Source organism: Balaenoptera borealis, assembly GCF_965194805.1.
Source record: "Balaenoptera borealis genome assembly, chromosome: 2".
Classification (NCBI taxonomy): Eukaryota; Metazoa; Chordata; class Mammalia; order Artiodactyla; family Balaenopteridae; genus Balaenoptera; species Balaenoptera borealis.
In genome coordinates, this window is record NC_138867.1 from 169,857,710 (window position 1) to 169,880,280 (window position 22,571).

Here is a 22,571-nt window from a genome sequence, read left to right on the forward strand (position 1 = left end):
CATTCCATCTTACACGCCAAGGACAGACAATTCTCCTTAAAATATAAGCCACATTATATTTTCTCTTACTCATAAATGTTCACTGCATTATCACTTCCTAAATACCTTTGAAGATTTTTCATCATCCAAAACTAAATCTCATTTTCAATTTCTTCTCCTATTGGATCTATCCTTGAACAATATGCTCCAATTATTGACAATTCTAATTCCTGAACCACCATATACTTCAAACTCATACATTTTCACATGTTGTCCCTTTAGTTTGGAGCCTTTTCCACTTTGTTTAGCCTGCCTAACATTTGAAGCACAATCCAAGCAGCAATTCCTCAAACATGTCTTTCCTTCCAGCCACTCCACATCAGAATCCCATCCATCCCTTCCTGTTTCTACAGCACATTGTTTGTGCTTCTACCTAGAATACATTAACATCTGCCGTATATGAAAAAGAGGCTATTGTAGTGGAAATGACACATGACTTGACATCAGAAATTATATCCTGGTAATCATTTCACAATGTATATATGTATTAAATCATCATGTTGTACACTCTAAAAAAATTACACTGTTGTTTCATCATTTTATAGCAGAAATGACCTTGAAATGTTTTTATCCTCTCTCAGCTATATAATTTCTAATTTTTTTAAAGCTACAGAACAGTTTTTAAGTACAGTGTTTCTTGAAGGGACTTATCAATCTTTAATCAGCATCCACTGCAGTCTCCCCTCTATGTTAATTTTTTTCTTAAGGCCAAGAGTACTGTCTCGTATAGGCTTCCCATAAAAGAGGGAAGCAGTTTTCATTAAGGCACATGTTTGAATTCAACTCTTTGAACACAATTGTGTCATTTTCCCTCCATCACCAAAGAAGACATACAGATGACCAGCAGGTGCATGAAAAGGCTCAACAACACTAATTATCAGGTAAGTGCAGATCAAAATCACATTGAGCTATCACCTCACCCCTGTTGGAATGGCTGTTATCAAAAAAAAAATATGTACATATGTACAGCAGGTATTGGAAATGGTGTAAAGAAATTAGAACCTTTGTGCACTGTTGGTAGGTAGGCAAATGATGCAGGCACTATGGAAAACAATATGAAGATTCCTCAAAAAAATAAAAACAGAATAATCATATGATCCAGTAATCCTGTTTCGGGGTATATATCCAAAGGAATCAAAATCAGCATCTCAAAGAGATATCTGCCCTCCCATGTTTATTGCAGCATTAGTCACAATAAGCAAGATATTGAAACAACACAAATGTCCATTCACAGATGAATGGATAAAGAAAATGTGGCATATACATATGACCACATATTATTCAGCCATAAAAAAGGTATTCTACCATTTACAACAAAGTGGATGAAACTTGAGGATATTATGCTTAAGTGAAATAATCCAGTCACAGAAGGACAAATACTGCATGACTTCACTTATATGTGGAACTGAAAATAGTCAAACTCAAAGAAGCAGAAAGTAGAGTGGTTGTTGCCAAGGTCTGGAGAGAAGGAGAAGGGGGGACTTGTTGTTCAATGAATATAAAGTTTCATTTATGCTCCATAAATAAGTTCCAGAAATCTGCAGTACAACATAGTACCTATAGTTAATAATAAGCTATTGTGCATTTTAAAATATGTTAAGAGAATAGATCTCATGTTACGTGTTGTTAACACAGACACAAAACACACACTCATGCATACACACAGGAAAAACAAAACAAAACAAGGAAACTAGAGGTGATGGATATGATTTAGGACCTTGATTGTGGTGCTGATATCACAGGACTTTACATATGTACCAATTTAACAAAATGCATACTTTATGTATATGTGAATATATGTGTATATGTGAAAATTTTTGCATACCAATTATATCTCAATAAAACTTAGAGAAAAAATGAGCTCAAGACAACCAGTTGTAAAATATGGTGTGGTCAAGTAGTGACCCTAGTCATTTCATTAACCTCATATCCTCTGCCCTCCTCATCCCACTACACAACATGCTCAGTCTCTCCTCAGGGCTTTTTACATATCGTCTCTCTGTCTGGAAGCTAATCCCACAGATTTTTGCCTAATCTGCTTATTCCCAACTATCCAGGTCTCGCCTCAAAGATTAGGTCTCCTCATTCATAGTACTTGTAACTATCTGAATTGCATGATTCGTATAATTGTTTGTAATCCCTTTCTCCTGCTAGAACACGTTCCATGAGGTAGAATTTTTTCCACCTTGTTCTCAATCATATCTGCAGTGAATTAAATGAGGTTCCTTGTGAACCAAATAATTTCTATGAGTAATTCCTTGATACAAAATACACTGTAGCTCAAGAATCTGAAAATCAAGTCGACTTCAGAGCACTAAAGTAATTAAATAATAGCTGTCACTCATTAATCACCTACTATGTTCCTGCTAACATATATGCATTGTTTCATTTTATCTCCACAACTAAATCTAGGATCTGGCAATATCATTACCTCCACAATGGACATGGGGATATGGAATCACAGAAACCAAGGAGCTTATCCAGGATTACAAGAAAAGCAGGACCATTATCAAATATAAGCTTAATCCAGTTTCATGATTTCTCAGGTGAATTATTTATCAGAAACTATCCATTTCTCTTTTGTCTGATTGTATGACCTGCAAGCAATGCTGCCTTCTCAAGTTCACCTATACAAAGAGCACTCTAGACAGAAATTACCCATATTTTACTTACTGGGAATAAAATAATCTCCCATCACCAATTAAGAAACAAATCCAACTATGTGACCCAGTTTTATATTTAATATTGCATTTTTCCAATGAAACAGTACATAAGGATAATAATAACCACTCTGCATGGAAAAATAATGAGATATTCTATGAACTTCTTAACAGTGTGCAGGGCAGAGAGAAAGCCTGAGATAAACTATCAGTCTTTAGTAGCAATGCAAGTTGAATACTTCACTCAGCCCTGTGAGTTCCTTGAGTACTACGGAATCTGGCTGCCTTGAAGTGTGTGGGCATGCAGGACCTAGAAAAGTCCCTGGACTGTGGAGACATCATTCACAGATGCCAACCATAAGAACTCTTCAAGCAACATCCGCCTATTTCCTCTTCACTTCTGCCCAGACTTTAAAATAGAACTGAAATCCAGCCAATAGGCTTCTCCAGAAAGTGGGCTCAGGATTCTAAACAGAGAGCAATGGCTGAAAAGCAGAATGAGAAGGGGTTTTTGCAACGACAAATGTGAGCAAACCAAGACGCTTCCATCTGTCTGTGTCTAACTGGCTTCATTAACAACATGATTGAATTGAATCAGCATCCTCACAATTCTTTCACATTTATAAAGTAAGAGAAGTTCATGGCTGTTCTGAAAGAGACCACAAACTGTATCAGAACATGGTAACAGATAGATGTTGGAAATTTTAGAAATCAATGCAGAGAGGGAGACAACTAAAAATGGAAAGCTCCTTTAAGTTTCAGTAATAGGAAGCAGATCATTTAACCCTCTGCTTTTCTCGATTGAGAATCTTCATACCAGCCAGAAAACATTTACTGAGAGCATTCTTTCTGGAGAGCATAAGCAAGAATTTCAGGGATTTTCAAAGAGTTTAGGGGCATTGCCCTCGTGATCAAAGAATCCATTATCTTAAAGTCTTACACACGTGTAATCATTATACGAGGCACAATGTGTTTAGTGTCATCAATGTATATAAACCATTCACAAGTCATTGAATAGTAAAAGAATAATTTCAGAGATGAAGAATAATTTCATCAGAGATGAGGAAGACGTAGCATTTGGCCAGAGCACTGCAGACTGAATATTCTGACAAGTAAAAATGGTTGAAAATGAACTTTGGAGCAAAAGTTCTGACAGCCAAGTCACACAGGCTTGAACTCAAAAGATTAGCAAGAGGCCAGATGGACAAAATCCATACAACATATTTATGACAGAAAGGGCACAAAAGTATATTTAACTAAACTAAGTACACATTCTTTAGATTCCTATTTTGCTCTAAGTTCTAGGGAATCATAGGAGCTGCAAGGATATAGTCAAAGTAACAACTGCCTTTGAGAGACTCCATAGTGGGTAGAAATTACTTAATTAGAGGCTGTTGCTAAACAAAACAGTGGAGGCAATGCCCAAAGTGAGACGAGAACAAGGAAGGAGTGATTAAAACAATATACAGGACTTTAAATTCTAAAACAAGTGTCCTATACTTTAGATGTTAGCTAGTGGGAAATGGATAAAACCATTGGAACACAGGAGTAATGTGATTAGAGTGTCACAAGGCCAGATCAGTCTAGTTGTATTAAAGAACACATCCAGGGACTTCCCTGGTGGCTCAGTGGTTAAGAATCCACCTGCCAATGCAGGGGATCCAGGTTCTATACCTGGTCCAGGAGGATCACACATGTCGCTGAGCAACTAAGCCCATGCACCACAACTACTGAGCCCGCACTCTAGAGCCCACGAGCCACAACTACAGAGCCTGCATGCCACAACTACTGAGCCCGCACACCTAGAGCCTGTGCTCCACAACAAGAGAAGCCACTGCAATGAGAAGCCCGTGCACCACAGCAAAGAGTAGCCCCTGCTCGCCACAACTAGAGAAAGCCCACACAGCAACAAAGACCCAATGCAGCCAAAAAAAATAAGTAAATAAAATAAAATAAAAAATAAAATATATAAAAAAATAAAGAACACAATCAAATGGCCAAGTACATGAAAATGTGCTTAACATCACTAATTATCAGGGAAATGCAAATCAATCAAAACCACAATAAGATATTACCTCACACCTATTACCTTGATAGTATAGCTACTATCAAGAAGACAAGAGAAAAAAGAAAAGAAAAGAAGACAATCTTTAACCACTGATCTATTGTTCAACACTTAGGTTGTTTCCATATCTTGGCTATTGTGAATAATGCTACACTAAACATAGGAGTGCAGATATCTCTTGAATATCCTGTTTTCATTTCTTTTGCATATATACCCAGAAGCAAGATTGCTGGATCGTATGGTAGTTCTATTTTTAATTTTTAGAATTGTTTTCCATAGTAGATGAACCACAAATGTACAAGTGTTCCTTTTCCTCTACACTTTTGCCGACACTTGATATCTCTTGTTTGGAAACAGGTGAATGGATAAAAAAGATGTGTCTATATATGTTGGGTAAAGAGAATATTATTCAGCTATGAGAAAGAGGGAAGCATTTGATGAGGATAGGGATAAAAATCACCCCAAAAAAGGCACTATTTAATTAAAAACATTTGAGTGAATTATTTTGCTTCCATAATTTGCAAGAACATGACTGTTTATTCTCATACGGATCTCATGAAGTTGATGAATGGGAAGATAAGCCCTCTACCCAGATGAGGAAAGAGAGGTGTAGGAAGATTCAAGTGACCATAGGCCAAGGTTGCTGGATAAAATACAGGATGCATAGCTAAATTTGAATTGCAGATGGACAACAATTTTTTTTAGTATAAGTATGACTCATGCAATAATGCTCCAAATATTGCATGGGGGATACTTATACTAAAAAAAAAAAAAGTATTTGTTTATCTGAAATTCACATCTGACTGGCATCTTGAATTTTTATTTTCTAAATCTGGCAACCTACCATGGTTCCAAAATAAGCCAAGAGAAAGTGAATTGGGAGGTCCCTGTGTGATCTTAGAGGATACTGTCTTTAAGTTCAACCTTCTTAAAGCACAACTGCCCCACTATTCCAGATGCATATGCTCAACCTCCTTCTCCCTGTCTCCTTCTCCAAAGAAGGTTGTCCCCAGATTCAGGACTCACCTGATTTCTCTCAGGAGATAATTCCCCATCCTCTCACTGTGACTCTGTTTCTCAGATCCTGAGTTTAACTCCAGTTTGGATGTCTTGACCAAAATAACAATGGCTGCAAAACAAGGCAGGACATTGCATCTGACCACTGGTTTGTGCTTTCACCAATCACGAGCTGCCAGGGGTTGGGCAAGGGCATGGTGGAGAAGGCAGGAACCATTCTGAAGGGGAGGAAAAAAGGAAGGTGTGTGTATGTGTGTGTTTGTGTAGAGTGTGGAAAAAAATCAGGCTGAAACATGAGAGAATAAATCTAACGGTCTCAGTTCATTTTGCTTTCAAGGAAATTCCAGGATTTCAGGATCAGACAGCACAGGGACTTTCTTATTTCTCAGAAATCTAAGATTTCAAGACTCTCAATATTTTGTCCTCTTCAAAACACACAAAAAGAAACCCTCTTGTAAGGAAAAGAAAGAAAAGTTAAAAACAAAATGTCTGTTTGTTCTTCCATTCATAAAAGTCAAATCAAATGTAAATGTCTTTCCTTAGTAGTCTGATAGCTCAAAAGACAAGACTGCAAAGAAAGAGTATGAAAAATAGAAGGGTCTGGACGTTATTCAAGGTAGGGAGAAGAGAAATTTTTCTTCCTGTTGTTGTTTCAAGGTTAACATTACAAGGGGGAAGGAGAGAGTGCCTAACCTACCCATCTCCACCATCTGTCCCCCACTTCCTCCCCTACACCGCCCATCAGAGCCACAAAGCACAAGCTGGCCACGGCGATACTTTCAAGGCAGGCAATTAGCTGACTGACGACTTTGAGCTATTGCTTTTGGAAGAGTGAAATAGCTTGTTCGTTATATTTCTCACCCAGTAGAATGCAGAACAAGTAACCGGTTTTCTTCAGTTTTCATCCAGCATGAAACTGATTTGCTGAATTCAGAAACTGTGTGCTCATATGTTCCAATTCTTTTTTTTTTTTTTGAATAAAGATACCAAGGCTGAGGATGTTTAAGTTACTGCTAGCCATTGGCAGAGCTCCAGGGTCTCAAGTGCCTTATGATAATTTCTGAATTTCGTATTACTAGTTTATGTTTCAATCATAAGTGTGAGAAAAATATATTTAAAGGAAGTTTGTCACACACGCCATTCTGGGTTTATGGTTTACCTAATTCATATCTGAAAACCTATGTACTAAAGCCCTGCTTCCCAAACTTTCACAACTATACCCATCATCTTGTGATCTTGTAAATGAGGATTCTGATTCTGTCAAGCTGGTGTTGACATTCTGCCTTTCTAATAAGCTCTCAGGTTGATGCCACTCCTGCTGGTCCTTTAAAGAGCAAGGTGCTAGACCGGGGATTCTCACAGCATGGTCCCAGACCAGCAGCACCAGTGTCATCTGAGAACTTGTTAGGAATACAAATTTTCAGGTCCCAGCTCACACCTGCTAAATCAGAGACGCTGGGGATGTGTTCCTCCTATTGCCTGCTAAGATTTGAGAACCAGTGCAATAAACCATTTATTAATCACAAATAAACTCATCAGTTCCTAAATGCTCTATTAAGTAGGTCCCTGTTGGGATCCAGACACTAAATGACAGAGGTGTGGTAACACCGACATCTCCAGTTTTCTGTGAACACACACGTGCACCCACTGGTTTAAAAAATTTCAAAAAGGCGATCATCTTTTGCACATGTCTTTCTATGCCATTAAATAGATTTTCAAAGAACATTTCTTTTTTTCCCAGCTTTATTGAGGGATAATTAGTATAAAAATATCCAAATATAATTAACATATACAGTTTGGTGAGGTTAGACATATATATACTCAATACCATCACCATAATGAAGGTAATAAAAATATCCATCACCTCCAAAAGTTTCCTTGTGTTCTTTTGGGGTGTGTGTGTGTGTGTGTGTGTGTGTTTTAACAAGAGATCTACCCTTTTAACAAATTTTTAAGTGTACAATATCTTTTTGTTAACTATAGGCATTATGTTATAACAATCAACAGAGGGAAAAGGCAAACTACAGAAAGGGAGAAAATATTTGCAAACTATGTATCTGATAAGGGAGTAATTCCGAAATATATAAGGAACTCATACAACTCAATAACAAAAATAACAATAATAATAAAATAAATAACCTGATAAAAAATGGACAAAGTATTTGAGTAGACATTTCTCTGAAGATGTCTTACAGATAGCCAACAGATATATGAAAAGATGCTCAACATCACTACTCCTCAGGGAAATGCAAATCAGAACCACGATGAGATTTCACCTCATACCAGTTAGGATGGCTGTTATTATATTTTCATAATATCATTACTAATGGATGCAAAGTATCCCATTGTATAATCATGTAGTGATTGTTTTCAGTCTTTTTTTTTTTTTTTTGGTTACTTCAGTTTTTCTATTATAACAATGCTGCAATTAACATTTTTATGAATAAATCTTAACATCGTATTGCTGATAACATGTAAAATTTCTAATACTAGCTGGAAATTTCCCTCCATGAAAATTGTAAATATTTGTAACATTAAACTACATCAGCCCACGCATGTGGGAGATTTGATCTCAGTTACTTCTGTAAGGCTCGGAGCTAGACCAAGCATGTGAGATGAAACAAGATTCTTATCTGTTAACAGCTAGTCCCTGTTTATTCGCAGATAATTTTGGAACCAAAATGGTTCCTTACCCAAGCACTGCGTAGAGAAACTGACTCTCAAATCTGACTTAATTATTTTATGTGGAAGGAAAGACCAATAAGATAAAAATTAACCACTGGAAAAGTCAACATGCCAACAAATCAGATGTTTTCAATGTCGTTGCTTTACTAAATTTAAATTTTGTTATATTTACAATATGGAAAAAAAAAGAAATTATCTCCATTTTGAGAAAAGGTAAAATGATGATCATATGAGATCAAAAGATGCCACTTTGGTGTAATGAAGACATTTGATAGTCAATAACTTCAGGAAAAAGCTTTCTTTGAGCTCCCCTTATCTGCTTAAAAACAAATCCTCCAAGGAAAGAAATCATTTGTCATAAATCCCCTCCCTGGGAGTTTCATCACAGGGAAGATTGACTTATCACAGGAAAGGAGATGGCAAGTCAGCACCACATCCAGACAGACTTTGTCACCGTCTATCCTACCTCCCATTATTCTCATAAGGACTTAAAATTCATTTGCTCTCCCGTAAGTAGGCTTTGTTCTCTCCCTTTCTCCTATTAAGACGATATTTAAGCTCTCATATCTCACTGCTCCTTTGGACATTCACTTTCCAAACAATGTCCCCATGGACATAAAATTAAAATTTAATAAATTTGTATGCCTTTTCTTATGTTAATCTATTGTCAGTTTAATTCACAGGGCCCCAGTCACTAAGCTTAAGTAGAGAGAGATAGAAGAAAAGTTTTCCTCCCCTACAACTGCCTGGTTGATGAAGATGATGATGATTTCATGCTAAAGAATGTTATAATTATCTTAGCTGATTCTCATCTGGAACTCGTGGGGAACGTACCTTTGTTGCCACAACATATTTTCAAATGTAGAAGGAAAATTTCCCTTTATGACACCATTTGCCTAAATATGTCACATCTGAGTGTTGTTTCCTACTGTGCTGCTGTCCAGAAATGACCAGAAACTTTGAAGGATACAAAAGTCAAAGCTAACGGTGTTGAAGAACTTGAGGAGGGCTTGTTTACCATCCCTTTTAGGTTCAAGACCTAATTGAAAACATTTTCCTGACCAACAAATGATGCAATTTTGTTTAACTAACTGTGTACAGATCTGTGGCCTCATTCTTTCTATCCAGAACGCAAGTGTTCAACCTCTCGTTAGCATGCTCACCATGAACACCCTTTCTATCACCTACCAGGAACTTTGCCCTCAGCAAGCTTCATGGTGCATTTTCCCCTGGCATATGATCCTTTACCTAGTACAGTAGTTAATAAACTCAGCTTTATTGAATGACCTGGCGGTCATTGACACTAAGGAATAGCAAGTCTGAAAGGTTCTGATGTTTACAACCTAGTAAGTTAGGGGTTAACTTGCCGAAACTGATGTCATTATGTTTTGATAGCTGGCAGAGAATTAGAAGGTTTCGATGTATTATAAGCAGAAAGTTAAACATATATAGTTGTAATCTTAATTTTAGCATTGTTTCTGGAATAAAATCCATATTATTCAAATGCTCTTTGAACCATGCTCAATAATAACTTTGAACACTCTGTTCTTTTAATATATTTCTAAATGAAAGACACACCCTATTGAAGACAATTACCTGGCTTATGTGGTTAAATCCCCCATGCATGAGCACTTCTTTCCCGTTTTCTTTCTTGTTTTAAGTAAGTCAGAAGATTTATTAGTTTTTTTAAATCAAGATATAATTTACACATAATGTGTAAATTTAAGGTGTGTTGATTTGATACATTTATATATTGCAATATGATTCCCACCATAGTTAACATTATTAACACAGTTAATACCTCCATCACATTACATAATTACTATTTCTTTCTTTTTCATAGTGAGAACATTTAAGATCTAGTCTCTTAGCAACTTTCAAGTATATAATGTAATATTGTTAACTATAAACACAACGCTGTGCATTAGGTCCCCAGAACTTCTTCATCTTCCAACTTCAAGTGTATACCCATTGGCTAACATCTCCCCAATTTTCAAGGGCGCTAATTCTAGCCATGAGGCTGAATAAATTCAGCCTGGCACACCCTGCTGGCTCTATTATTGATTAGACCCTGAGATTAAGCAAGCCCAGCACAGACATTTAGCTATAGCAAATGAGCTAAACTACTCTGGTTTGTAACTGTAGTCAGTAATTACCTAGAAAGCAAAAGCAGTTCTTTCTATCCAGTATCTTTTACCTAAGAGGAGTTTATAGTAAATATTTTAATTGCATTAAATTAGGTTTGACTCTCAGTTTTTCAAATATGTGATTTTTTTTATAATTTATTTTTATTTATTTATTTATTTGGCTGTGTTGGGTCTTTGCTGCTGCGCGCGGGCCCTCTCTAGCTGCGGCAAGTGGGGGCAACCCCTTGCCACGGTGCGCAGGCCTCCCACTGCGGTGGCCTCTCCCGTTGTGGAACACGGGCCCTAGGTGCGCGGGCCTCAGCAGTCGTGGCACATGGGCTCAGCAGTTGTGGCTCATAGGCTCCAGAGCGCAGGCTCTGCAGCTGTGGCGCACGGGCCTAGCCGCTCCACGGCATGTGGGATCCTCCCGGACCAGGGCTCGAAACTTTGTCCCCTATATTGGCAGGCAGACCCCCAACCACTGCGCCACCAGGGAAGCCCCCTAATATATGATTATTAATAAGGCAAAATAAGAGTATAACTCACTGCTGTAAGGCCAAGATGCAACCATCTCTCATTAGAAATTACAAAATTTAGTAAGTGGACATGACATTGTGGACAGAAATCCCTTTAAAATCTGATTAACTAAACTACCATCACCAATTTGGCTCATCTTTGAAAGAGTGGAAAATTCTATTCCAGAACTAGAGGTTGTAATTACTCTGCCTCACACAATCCCACTCTGTAAAATCCACATGTTTTTTAAAAGAACAGTGTGCAGAATATTCTTATTTCTGATGCTTCACTCCGCAATCCTACAAAATTATAATTGCAAATGTTTCCCAAGGATCCTTACTCCTTCATTATCTCATGCTCTGGCCTTGAGCAAACATTTAGGAACAATGTGAAAATACCCAGCGGAAGAGATTACCACAGTCCCTCTACCCATGGGTACCCAGATCCATTGTTAGAAGTCATGGCCAATGGAGCTCACCCAGATGGGGATCTCAGTTCTGCCTTGTCCTGGGGGAGAAGACTCAAGCCCAGAGGGTCATTATTAAATATGCTGATTCAAGCATCATGTTCTGGAAGTAGATCCAGGATCCTGGATAGTGAATGTCCTGAGTGTGTGAAGCATATCATGTCTGTCGTAATGGTCATGGGCTATGATTTGTTGGGATGAACATGAAAAGGTTCTCAGGGGGAAAGATGCAGGACTTGTAGCCCCATACATCTCCCTGGACCACATATCAGTATTTTATGTTATTTTATTATTATTATTTATTAATTTATTTTTAGTTAGAATTGACAAAATTGTGTATACCTAAAGAGTTCAGTGTGATGATTTGATATATGTTGTAAAAGGATCACAATGATCAATTTAATTGTCACATCTGTCACCTCACACAGTTACCTTTTTATGTGGTGAAAACACTTAGGATCTACTCTCAGCAAATTTCAAGTATATAATACAGTACTATTAACAATAGTCACAGTGCTGTACATTAGATCCTCAGAGCTTAATCATCTTATAACTAAAAGTTTGTACTTTTTCATCTCACCATTTCAATTTCCCCCCAGCCCCTGGCAACCAATATTCTGCTCTCTGTTTCTATGCATTTGACTCTTTTTTTAAGATTCTATATATAAGTGGTAGCGTGCAATGTTTGTCTTTTTCTCTATGGTTTATTTCACTTCACACAACTCCCTTCAGTTTCACCCATGTTGTCACAAATGGCAGAATTTCCTTTTTTTTTTTTTATAGCTGATTAATATTCTATTGGATATATTTATATGCCACATTTTCTTTATCCATACATCCTCTGACAGACAGTTAGGTTGTTTCCATATCTTGGCTATTGTGAATAATGCTGCGTGAACATGGGAGTATAGATATTGGCCAATAGTACATGAAAACATGCTCAACATCACTAATGAATAGGAAAATAAACATCAAACCCACAATGAGATATCTCATACCTGTTAGGTTGGCTATTATCAAAAAGACAAAAGAAAACAAACGCTGGTGAGGATGTGGAGAAAAGGAACCCTTGTGCATTGTTGGTGGGAATGTGAAGTGGTACAGCCACTATGGAAAATAGTATGGAAGCTTTTCAGCATTTTTACTTTAAACCTCAACTAGTTCAATAAGAACCTCATTGCTTAAGTAAAGCAATCAAATAATTAACTGAGTCATGTGACATCCTACTTTTGTTTGTTACAAAGCACCTAGGTGCTCTGATGTGGTTTGTTGCATCAGAAAAGTGTTTCTGGAGTTCTTTAGGCAGGAATTATAATCATATGATATACTCTGCATTTCAGCAAAGGTCCTGGGCAAACATGGCAAAAGTGTTTGTATGTGTATATGTGTGTGTGCATCTGTGCATCTGTGCACACATATATCATGCATTGGTGTCTACAGTGTGTCTGGAAGGAATGTAAGCGGTGACACGTCAGCCTGAGAGGTGGCTTTTGTGACATCCTCATTTCTGTATTGCTTAATAAATAGGAGACTTAGATCTTGTCAGAAGTAGCTGTACTATAAGGGTACAAGCTTTCAGATGTAAGATGAATAAGTTCTGGGGATGTAATGCACAGCGTGGTGACGATAGTTAACAGTACTGTAATGAATACTTGAAATCTGCCAAAAGAGTAGATCTTGGATTTCCTCACCACAAACACAAACACACACACACACACACACAACACACACGAAAGGTAAATATGTGAAGTGATAGATGAGTTAATTACCTTGATTGCATCATTTTACAATGTGTACATATATCAAAACATAACATACATCTTAAATATGTGCAATATTGATGTGTTAATCACTTCTCAACAAGCTGGGGAAGAAGTGGGGAGGAAATAACTAACTTAGGTGAGTGCTTCTCTTTTAAGACACTGAACTCAGTTCTGAGCTTTCAAAATGAAGAATCACAGTGGTACAAACTGAATTGCTTCCCCTAAAAATTTTTATGTTGAAGCCTTAACCCCCAGTAATTTATAATGTGACTGTATTTGGAAATATTGTCTTTAAGGAGGTGATTAATTTAAATGAGGCCATTAGGATAAGCCCTAATCCAATCTGACTAGTGTCCTTATAAAAAGAGGAGATTTGGGCACAGAGAGAAATGCCAGATTTATGCACACACAGAGGAAAGAGCATGTGAGGACACAGAGAAAAGGTTACCATATACAAGCCAAGGAGAGATGTCTCAGGAGAAACCGACCATGATGGCAACTTGATCTTAGCTTTCTTTGTTCCAGAACAATAAGAAATTAATTTCTGCTTTTTAAGCCACCTAGTCTATAGAATTTTGTTATAGTAGCTCTGTTAAAGCAGGCAGGTAGCTAGATATGAGCAGAGAAAGGGGGCACGGGCCAAATGGCAGGAAACCACACATCTTGTAAACAATGGGGTCCTTGGGTAGACAAAGAAAAGCAGGAACCTCCAGACTGACAGGAAACCACATATTTGGGGGTGATAAGGGTCCTGGAAGCAGAAAAAGAAAGGTGGGAAAAGGCAGGAATATCCGCATCTGAATGTAACATTTTGCTCACTATGCCCTCCTTACAATAAAATTAGCCTTGCAGATAAGAAGTTCCCATCATGCACTAACACCATGAGACTTACAATCAAGACTAAATAAGGACAAAAATCCCTCCTCCCCTCAGGAAGGTGGAGCTGGGATGAAAACCAGGAAATACAACCCCCAAACCATTCCCTCCCCAATGGATATTCCACCCCTTCATTTTGACACCCCACATAACTGGCTTGCCAAAGAAACTCAGCACAGCTACTCACCTGACACTTCCTGCTCTCCCCTTGAGAGCATACTATCACTTAAATAAATCATCACTTTACTTTCTTGACCTCCCTGTCTCATCTCTGAATTCTTTCTGCAACAAGACAAGAACCTACCCTCAAGTATCAGCTCTAGCAAACTAACATACACAGTTTCCACCACAGTTTGCCACATACACATTCACTCACAAGCACAAACACAAGGAAAGAATTGTTAAAAGTATATTTCTTTGACCTGTAGAGGGGAATGAATGGGCCACAAAGAAATAAAAGTTACTTCCTGGGCACTTATGTTATAATTTTCACAATGTCAGCGTGCTCATTGTTGTGAGCAGGAGACAGATTCAGGCTGCAGATGGTGAAGCAGACCTGCAAGCTCTTTATCTTTTCCCAGCTCCAATGCAGCTCAACTAACAAAGAAAAACTACTCCTCTACTGATTATCAGGGACAAATTTCATTTTTAAATTCCCTACATATTTTACTTATTTTTCTCTGTAATTTTCTTTTGAATACATGGAATATTTTAATAAATCTGGGCTAGTAATCATTGAATTAAGTCCTTGTTTGCCAAATTAATGCCATTCTTCATCTGAAGGAGGCTTTGACACCACAAAGTGATAAGAGGCTGAGGTAGAAACACATTTCAGTCTGTAGTTGACATTATTTTGAAATGTTAATCTATCCCTTCATAGAGTATGCAGCAGGTGAAATTTGAGGATTTTATTGATACTGAAAATTTCAGGTTTGCATAAATCACAAACCTAGAAAGCAATTCACCTTTCTCTTTGAGGTGTATGGATTTTCAAAGTACAAATAATAAAAAGAGAAAGTCTAGAAGAAAATATACCTGCCATAACTAAATAATTCACTTGGGGCTTTTCTGTGCAACTTTTTCTCCCATGGAGGAAATGACTTAAGCCAACCTTTCCAACATGCTGTTTCTCAGATCACCAGTATTCTACAAGAAGTCACTTTACACCAAAGATATTAACTAGCATGCATTTTCTTCTAAAACATAAAATTACATGCACTATGGGAAGAAAAGACATATTTACTAGTTATTAGTTTGTCTTGCTATCTTTCTAAAAGCCCATCATCATCCTTAAAAATAGAAATTCCTTCCAGTATTTACCTAAGGATTCCCCACTTTAAGAAGCAGCTAGGTGTCACATCAACACCCACATTTGTAGTGTCTATTGTGTCTTTTTTATTAGTTGGGTCTAATTAGAAACTACCATTTATTTTTAGCATGTACAGTGTCTTAATCCAAGAAGCCTGATTTTCTATTTGGGAACCTCTATTTGGGATCTGTACCTCAGTTTCAGCCTTCTTTGGAGTAGATTGCATACTCCAAATAGGGCATGGTGAGACAGTCTGATATATACCAACATATGATGAATGGCTGAAATACTTCTACCGCACTTAATGTGATGCACATGACAGGCGAGGCCACACCAACTCTTTGCACCATGATGCACATAGAAACTTAAATTCTGAGAAGCTCAATGGCTGGGCATATGTAATGTATCACTCTAACTCACAAAGTGTATTTCTTTTTGTTTTATTATCTTCAATAGGAAAAAATGTATGAATTGAAATTTTTTTTTGCAAGAAAGAAAAGCAGTATGGTAAAAAATATATATATTTTAAGACAAAACTAAGACCACATAGGTCTTGGAGGAATGCATAAATGAAAAAATAAAAGACTAACATAATGTAATTAGCACTTAATATTTGTGTCATTTGGGAAAAAAAAATTCTTCCCTGAAGAATATTAATATTAATAATGTTAATATTCCATAACTCAGGACTTCCCTGGTGGCACCTGCCAATGCAGGGGACAAGAGTTCGATCCCTGGTCTGGAAAGAACACACATGCTGCAGAACAACTGAGCCACAACTACTGAGCCTGCACTCTAGAGCCTGTGAGCCACAACTACTAAGCTCGTGTGCTGCAACTACTGAAGCCCGAACGCCTAGAGCCTGTGCTCTGCAACAAGAGAAGCCACCACAATGAGAAGCCCGTGCACCACAACAAAGAGTAGCTCCTGCTCACTGTAACTAGAGAAAGTCCATGTGCAGCAATGAAGACCCAACGCAGCCAAAAAGAAATTTAAATATATATATTCCATAACTCAATAACTTCTATACAGAAATGGAGAATATATAAGAATAACCTTAAGCAAATAATTATAACTTTCTCAAGGTTCTTGATTTTTTTTTTTCTATAGATGGTGACAACTTAGGAGATATGTGAAGGTAGCATAGTGATTGTAAAATATTATAGGTAAATAGAAAAGAAAAAATGAAACTGCAAAACCCAGTGTGAGACCTTATCTCTTTTTTGTTATTTTTCTCACCTTATTGAGGTATGAGACACAAATAAAAGTTGCATATATTTAAGATGTATGACATGACATTTTGATATATGTATATATTGTGAAACTGTCACCACAATCAAGCTAATCATCTTTTCTTATAGGCTAGCTCAGCTCTGGGAGGAACAAGTTGAAAAGAAGACTACTCATTTTCAGCAGGGTGAAAATTCATTTTTCCATAAGCTATTTGCATTCCCCAGCTGGCCACTGTCCTGCAGTCTAGACTCCAACATATTTATACACATGGGCATTAAACAGCATGTATGTGACCATGTTCTAAGAACTGGGGATGCAGAAGGGAATGAAGCAAACAGCAAGCCATTGCCCTCATGAGCTTACATTCTGAAAGAAAGAGGCACATATGTAAACATAAGGAAATAAGCATATAGAATGTCAGGTGGTGGGAAGTACTCTTGAGAGAAGTAGAGCAGGAAGGGAGAAAGGGTGATTCTGCAATTCTGAGTAGCACAGTAGGGAAAATCACTCTTGAGGTGAAACTTGAAGACAGACATGAGGAGAAGGTAGCAATTCTAGGCAGAGTTGAAAGCAGGGACAAAGGCAACGTGGCAAATAAGCACCTGGCAAGTTTCAGGAACAACCTGGAGACTTCTGTGCCTGAAGTCAAAGGAGGAATGGGGGAAGTGGTGGGAAATAGGATCAGAGAAGTAATGGGTATGGAAGGGATGAAGGAACAACTGGTATAGGGCTTTGTGGATTATTATAGCAATGTTGCACATTTACTCAGAGTCAGGTGGAAGACAGTGAAGAGCTTCAAGTAAGATGCATATGATTTGACTTACATTTTAATACAATTATTATTGCTGATGTAAGGTGTGAAAAATAATTGCAATCTGAGTATTTTGAAGGGAGAGCTAATAAGATTTGCTGGTAGATTATATGTGCTGAGTTGGGGGGGAGGAGGTGTAGTGGAAAAAAGAGTGGTCCAAGTTGACACTGAGGTTTCTGACTGAGAAACTAGTAGAATAAGGGTTACATCAACTGAGATGGGGAGAAGGTCTGGTAAGGAACAGTGTTCATTTTCTGAAGCATTAAGTTTGGGATGTGTATTAGCCATCTGTATTTTAGCTTGGATTGCCAAACAAAATGTTACACATTGAGTGGTTTAAACAACAGAAATTTATTTTCTCAAAGGTTGGACACTGGAGGTCCTAGATCAGGACTCAGTCAAGGTTGGTTTCTGGTAAGGTCTCTCTTCCTGGATTGTAGATTGCCTCCCTATTACTGTGTGTTCACATGGCCTTTCCTTTATGCATGCTCAGGGAGGGAGAGAGGGAGAGAGAGATGCAGGTCTGGTGTTTTTCAGCTTCTTATAAGGACATCAGTCCTATGGGATTAGGGTGTCACTCTTATGACATCTTTCAGATAATCTTAATTATTCCTTAAAGGCCCCATCTCCAAACACAGTCAAAATAGGGGTGAGAGCTTCAACACATAAATTTTGAGGAAAAACAATTCAGTCCACAACACCATACAAATGAAGATACAACATAGACAATAAGCTGTTTGAGTCTGAAGTTTGGCATGGAGGTGTTGGCCAGGGATATAATTTGGAGAGCCTTAAGGATATAGTTAGTATTTGAACCCATTAGACTACATTAGATCACTAAGGGTGTGGGAGATAGGAAACTAATATTATTTATTAGTGCAAACCCATATGCACTCCTTGCTCCAACACTTAATGGTCACATAACCTTGAGCAAGTCACATGCCCATTCAAAGCCTCAGTTACCTAATCTTTAAAGTGGGTTCACAATAGCTCTTTGCAGAGTTAAATTGAGTAATTTGAATAATTTAGACTCAAAAATAAGATAAAATATTTATTGGTATAAATGACTCAATGACTCATATTGGATCATAGGCAGTAGATTCTGTCAAGCACCTATTTCACTGCCTACATTGCTTGGTTGTATCCCATTCACAATAGCATCAAAAACAATAAAATACTTAATAATAAACTTAATCAAGGTGGTGAAATATCTGTATACTCAAAACTCTAGGATTTTGAAGAAAGAAATAAAATAAGACACAAATAAATGGAAAGATAAACCATGTTCATGGATCAGAAGAATTAATGTTGTTAAAATGTCCATACTACCCAAAGACATCTATAGATTCAAAGCAATCCCAATCAAAATACAATGGCATTTTTTACAGAAAATTTTAAAATCCTAATATTTGGATGGAACCATAAAAGATTCCAAATAGCCAAATCAATCTTGAAGAAAGATAACAAAGCTGGAAGTCTCACATTTCCTGATCTCAAACTATGCTACAAAGCCATAGTACTAATAACAGTATGGTACTGGCATAAAAATAGACACACAAACCAATGGAACAGAATCAATAGCCCAGAAATAAAATCTCACATATACAGCCAAAAACTCAATGGGGGAAACTGGATAATCACATGTAGAAGAATAAATTTGGATCCCTATCTTACACCACTCACAAAAATTAACTTGAACTCAATTAAAGGCTTAAAGATCTGAAACTGTAAAATACCTAAAAGAAAACCAAAAGAAATTCCTTGAAATTGGTCTTGACAACACTTTTTTGGATATGTCGACAAAATCACGAGCAACAAAAGCAAAAATTAATGTCAGACCACATCAAATTAAAACACTTCACAGTAAAAGAGACAATAAACAAAATAAAAAAGCAACCTATAGAATGGGAGAAAATATTTGCAAATCATATATCTAATAAGGGGTTAGTATCATACAAGTGAATAGCAAAAACTCAAACAATCCTATTAAAATGGGCAGAGGATCTGAGTAGATAATTATTCAAAGAAGACATACAAATAGCTACAGATATATGAAAAGATATATTTTTAATCATCAGCAAAATGCATATTACAACCACACACAGATATGACCTCACACCTGTCAGAATGGCTATCATCAAAAAGATGAGGGATGACAAGTGTTGATGAGTATGTGGTGAAAAGGGAACACTTCTGCACTGCTGGTAGGAATGTAATTTGGTACAGCCACTATGGGAAACAGCATGGATACTCCTCAAAAAAAGAAAAAAAAAGAAAATTTAAAAATAGAATTACCATATGATCTAGCAATCTCACTTTGGAGTATATATCTAAAGGAATTGAAAACAGGATCTTAAACAGATATGTGCACTCCTATGTTTATTGTAGCATTATACCCAATAGCCAAGATATGGAAACAACCTGAGTGTTGAACAACAGATGTATGGGTAAAGAAAATATTATTCAGCTATGAGAAAGAGGGAAATCCTGCCATTTGCAACAACATGGATAAACCTTGAGGGCATTATGTTGTGTGAAATAAGTCAGACAGAGAAAGACAAATTCTGTATGATATCCCTTACATGTGGAATTGTTTATACGTGGAATACCTTATACATGGAATCACTTGTATGTGAGACTCATAGAAACAGAGAATAGAATGGCGTGTAAAACAAGGAATGTTGCTCACTATCGGGTTCTACAAAGATTAAGTTACTAACCACTGCAGTTGCTGACCTACAATACACTCTGAAAGGAATTCAGGATGAAGAGCAGGATGAGACACTCTGTGCTTTGGGAAAAGAGGCAAAAAATGTCCTTAGATAGTTAGATATATTTCAGGAGAAATTTTTTATGAACCCGAATTCTTGCATCTTCCCATACTTAGAAAAGCACTAAAAGCATTAACTGAGATATCTGTCCCTCATGACTAGAAGTAACTAACCTTCTACCTAGACATATGGTGGATTGCACATATACCTTCCCAAAATCACATATATATTGGCCTCTCCCCCTACCTTTTCAGAGTAGTTCCTCAGAGCTATCTGAGGGGCTGTCTCCCAGGCTATAGGCCTCAGTAAGACACTGAATAAAACTCAACTCACTGCTCTTATGTTGTGCATTTTTGTTTGTTGACAGGTGGTTACCAGGGGCTGAGGGTGGGGAAAATGGGGAGATGTTGATCAAAGGGTACAAACTTCCAATTATAATATTAACAAGTTCTGAGGGTCTTATATACTGCATATTGGTTATAGTTAATAATACTGTGTTATAGGACCTACTGTATAGCACAGGAAACTATACTCAATATTTTATAATAGCCTATAAGGGAAAAGAATCTGAAAAAGAATGCAGATAGATAGATAGATGGTTAGATATAGATATGTACATACATGTAACTGAATCACTGTGCTGTATACCTGAAACTAACACAACATCATAAATCAACTATACTTCAATAAAATAAAAAAATAATAATACTGAATTACATTATTGAAAGTTGCTAGGAGAGTAGATCTTAAATGGTCACACCACCAAAAAAAATGGTAACTATGTGACATGATGGAGGTGTTTGCTAATGCTATAGTGGTAATCATTTTGCAATATATAAGTGTATCAAATCAACATGTTATACACTGCAATGTGTTTTATAATAAGAAATATATATTTGGCCTTTGTCCCCATTCCTGGCAGGGAGCTCCTTAAACCTTTGGAATTTCCTAATGGAGGAAAGTCATAAAGATGTCTTTTATTATGTTAATAAAGTGACTTGTGGAAAGTCCCTAGGTAACTTAAGAATGAGGGCTGCTTGCTAGGGGAATTTTTAGTCCTATCCCTGGACCTCCGGGGAGGGGAAAGCAGCTGGAGACTGAGTTCAATCAAATTGCCAATGCTTTAATAAATCATGCCTATGTAATGGGACCTCCATAAAAAACTCAGAAAAATTGAGTTAAGAGAGCTTCTAGGTTGGTGAACATGTGGAGGTTCTGGGAGAGTGTCATGCTCAGAGAGGGTGTGGAAACTTTGTGCCCTTCCCATATACCTTACCCTATGCATCCCTTCCATCTGGCTATTCTTGAGTTACATTATTTTTTAATAAACTGATAATCTAGTAAGAAAAATGTTTCTCTGAGTATGTGAGCCACTCTAGCACATTAACCAAACCCAAGGAGGGGGTTGTGGGAACCTCTGATCTAGTCCCATCAGTCAGAATCACAAGTGACAGCTTGGAATTACAATTAGACTCTAAAGTGTATGGGGGAGAGGCAGTTTTGTAGTATTGAGCCGTTAACCTGTGGGATCTGACACTATCTTCAGATAGTGTCAGAATTGCTTGGATTGACACCCAGCTGGTGTCAGAGTGTCATTTGGTGGTGTTGGGAGAAAACACATGCTGGAACACCTTAAACTTATGCAAGGTTATATGTCAATTATATCTAAATAAAGCTAGAAAAAAATAGCATTTTATACTCTGATTAACAGACTAGCTCCAGAATCATTCATTCATTGACTAACAATAATAACAATTATTATAATAACAAATATGTATTAGATGTTGTCAACATGCCAGGTATCGGGCAAATATATTGGGACAATGGAGAACATAATATTGGGTTGGCCAGACAGTTCATTCTTGTTTTTCTGTAACATCTTACGGAAAACCCCAAATGAACTCATTGGCCAAGCCAATACTAACTATGACAGACACAGACCTTACCTAAAGAATTAGAATAGGAGAGGGTGCAAGATGGCGGAAGAGTAAGATGCGGAGATCACCTTCCTTCCCACAGATACAGTAGAAATACATCTACACGTGGAACTGCTCCTACAGAACACCCACTGAACGCCGGCAGAAGACGTCAGACCTCCCAAAAGGCAAGAAACTCCCCCACGTACTTGGGTAGGGCAAAAGAAAAAAGAAATAACAGAGACAAAAGAATAGGGACGGGACCTGCACCAGTGGGAGGGAGCCGTGAAGGAGGAAAGGTTTCCACACACTAGGAAG

General features: G+C 37.4%; 1 protein-coding gene across 1 annotated transcript in view; it reads right to left on the reverse strand.

The window, feature by feature from the left end:
- The window catches only part of NLRP3 (NLR family pyrin domain containing 3), a 133,799-nt gene that overhangs the window by 21,489 nt on the left and 89,739 nt on the right, over nt 1–22,571 (reverse strand). The gene's annotated exons all lie outside the window — the stretch shown is intronic.